The sequence below is a fragment of the Schistocerca gregaria genome, chromosome 3, assembly GCF_023897955.1.
Source record: "Schistocerca gregaria isolate iqSchGreg1 chromosome 3, iqSchGreg1.2, whole genome shotgun sequence".
Taxonomy (NCBI): Eukaryota; Metazoa; Arthropoda; class Insecta; order Orthoptera; family Acrididae; genus Schistocerca; species Schistocerca gregaria.
Genome location: NC_064922.1, coordinates 17,566,442 through 17,569,799, shown reverse-complemented (window position 1 = coordinate 17,569,799; position 3,358 = coordinate 17,566,442). Strand labels below are relative to the sequence as shown.

General features: G+C 46.0%; 1 non-coding gene across 1 annotated transcript; it reads right to left on the bottom strand.

The window, feature by feature from the left end:
* Positions 1 to 2,978: 2,978 nt before the first annotated feature.
* Trnar-ucg (transfer RNA arginine (anticodon UCG)) lies at positions 2,979 to 3,051 on the bottom strand. The gene has a single exon. It is a non-coding gene; the product is annotated as a tRNA-Arg (tRNA).
* Positions 3,052 to 3,358: the final 307 nt, after the last annotated feature.

The following is a 3,358-nucleotide window of genomic DNA, read 5'->3' as shown; positions in this document are numbered from 1 at the left end:
AAGCGATATCGGTTCCAGAGTCATACAAAAATTCCTCGAGAGCAGCTAGCTTTAATGAGGTTCGAATTTTATTTATATTGATCGTTGTGATAGAGTATGCTTGCATCTCTAACTTGCTATTGGCCACCGACAAAGTTGGTCAAAAAAAAAAAAACGTACTTTTGGAGTGCTGAAATCCGGTTTAGAACTACAGTCATTCAGAACTTGGTAGCAGTCCTAGTAACACGGTCGCTAAACGTTAGTTTGTCTGCCATTGTCATCCTGCACCTTAGTACTGAGGGGCTGTTCGACATTGAGTGTGTCAGGAGGCTCATCTGGAGCACCTTCTCTGACAATTTCATATCGTATATTTTTCTGTGATTTTACGTCGGACTTGTCCGCTTTTTGTTTGGCTTGGGTGCGAGAAACAGTAAGATTCGGTTGTGGTTTTAGCGTACGGCGGTGGACGCCCTGAAAACCCTGACCTGATTTTGTTGTGGCAACACTCGACGCGGCCGCTTCAGCAGCAGTGTCTAGAGAGACCTGGTTTGTAAACACTACCTGCTGTTTACATGCTACCTTCGTTTGTAGTGATGCTTGCGACGGTGTTTGCTTATTTTCTGGTTCAGGAGTAAACACTTTCTCTTGTTTACACTCTGGTGCCGGTTGCTGTGCTGTTGCGGTGTCGCGGTGTTGTTGTTCTACCGCTTTCGCGAAGTTCCCGTCGGTAAACAGCTGATTATTGCGGTTTTCAGCTGGGCAAGTTGTCACTGCTTGGGGGACTTCTACTTTCTCGCTGTCGGCAGCTGCCGTTGCATTTTCTGGCAGTGAGCGAGATGTATCAGAAACTGCAATTAAATCCACTTGCATTCCGTCTTGGTGCACATGCAGATTTTCATCCCCAGCTTTCTGTTTACGTACAGCAGGAGATTGTCGGGAGGTGTCATCATCAGAATGATCATCTGTATGTTCAAGTGGTCGTTTCTTGGTTAGTACGTCTAACTCACGGGCAGAGGAATCACAATTGAAGCGTGTTACCAAGGGTGGAAAATCACTGCCATCAACTGCAATAGTTCCAGAACTAGGTACAGGATCCGAACCCTCACCCTGTTTGGCTGTGTTATCGGTTGCCAAAACTTCGCTCAAGGTCATCTTGCGGCGTTGGACTAATTTTGTTTTTAGTACAAAGACACGACGGGGACATTCCTGCCTTAAATGACCCGATTCATTGCATATATGGCACGTAGGGGTTTGATCAGTATAAATCACGTGTGCTTTATGCCCGTCAACAGTTATATGAGATGGGATATTCGTCTTTACTTCCATCTCTACCGAACGAATACCATTGAAGCTCTGAATTTTAAATTGCTTCGACCAACGTTCGTTAACTATATCCTTTACCTCAACATATTGAGACAGGGCATCCTTAATTTTCTCATTATATATCTCGATAGGTAAATTTAACACCCGCACAGATCTACAAAGAGCATCAGCTCTCCTGATAGCCACTTTACTTGTAGTGCCGTCTCTAGGCAAAAATTCGACATGATACCCGAATTTTCCAATAATTTTATCGACCGAAACGGGATCCAAAAACTTTACGAAAACACAGTAGTTGTCAGTATCTAGCTGAGTGGTATGCACCTTAACAGAATTTATGCCAAGTACCTGATCAAGCCAATCATGAATTTACAGAGCAGTCGGCTGAACACGTCGGGTTACCTTAGCGAAGGCAAAAACCAGCGTATTCTTCCTCACCGTTGTAGCCATGGTATGCAGTAATCAAGGGGAGATTCCGGTAATTACCGAAAACTCCACAAACGACATATAATCGTCGATAGAAAACACAAAAACAGAACACAGCAGGCAGAAGAATCACAAGTTACACACGAAGAAAATCACAAAACTCAAAAACACCGAAACGCAAAAGTATACACTGGCGAAACACTGACTACACGCAGCAAAAGGAGGCACGTCCGTACTCGTCGGCAGGTAGAGCCAGAATGGCCTGAGAAATTGTGTTTTCGTTCCACGCAGCCGCTGCCCCTTACTCTTTCCCACCCATTCGTTACATTCAACCTCTTACGAGACCGACCAAACATAGACAGGAAAACAAGACCACACACTTTGCGCTTTCGGAATCGGTATCAGGGTGTCCCTCGCCGCATTTGCTACGAGGGCCATTTGCTACTTCCGCAGAAGCGGCGACGACGACGACCGCGAGAGGCTCAGAGATTTGTGAGAAATACATCTATAAAATGTAATACAGTCTGCGTCGTCCCACCTTATGCCGTACCGCTTTGGCAAATGCTTTATCTGCGCCATTCGCCTTTGTCACATCTGAGAGTAATTCTTAATAAAACGCCTGTCGCTAATTGTTCGTCATCACAGATACTGCTTGCTATACGGCCATGACGCGCAACAGATTTCCAAAATTCGTCTTCCTTTTGTGAGGATGGAACTCACGACCCTTGGTTTACTAGACCTATGCTCTACCACTGAGCTAAACAGGCGCCGCCTAGCGGCACTTTTGCGTACTTCGTCCGTACGGTCGTCTGAATCATTAGACTTCAGCAGATCACACAGTACTCGTTTGGGTTGGGTTGTCCCATACAGTATCTCTCCATTCTGCCTAATGTTTTCCTAATGTCACAATCGTCAAGTACTTCACTTTTAATTCATAATCATTTCTGAGAGGTAAAGGAATTGCATGACAACCAGCAGAGCTGGCGGCGTCAAAATTAACACACATACCTTATGTGACACAAAAGCCGAACGAGTTACTTTCCGACGTTGTTTTAGATGTGCATGTGCCAATCAAAACTCGCTGTGAAGGCACTCTGCCGACCATTTCGCTAGTTAACACCGGTCTTGTTGTGTGTGTTTCAAGCTCAACACCACCTCCAAGCACAAAATGGTCAACAGCAACATTCAGACGGTTTCGTACTGCAGAATTGCTACATTAAAACGGTATGTTATATTTCAGAGCTGGAGAAACACGACCGTGACAGGATTCGAACCTGCAATCTTCGGATCCGAAATCCGACGCCTTATCCATTAGGCCACACGGTCACTGACGACCAAGTATAACTTATATACGACTCATCTCGAAACGCTCACACCCCCTGAGGAACTGTGTTTTCGTTCCACACAGCCGCTGCCGCTTACTCTTTCCCACCCATTCGTTACATTCAACCTCCTACGAGACCGACCAAACATAGACAGGAAAACAAGACCACACACTTTGCGCATTCGGAATCGATGGCAGTTTGTCCCTCGCCGCATTTGCTACGAGGGCAATTTGCTACTTCAGCAAAAGCGGCAGCGGCGACGACGACGACGACGACGACGACGACGACGACGACGACCGCGAGAGGCT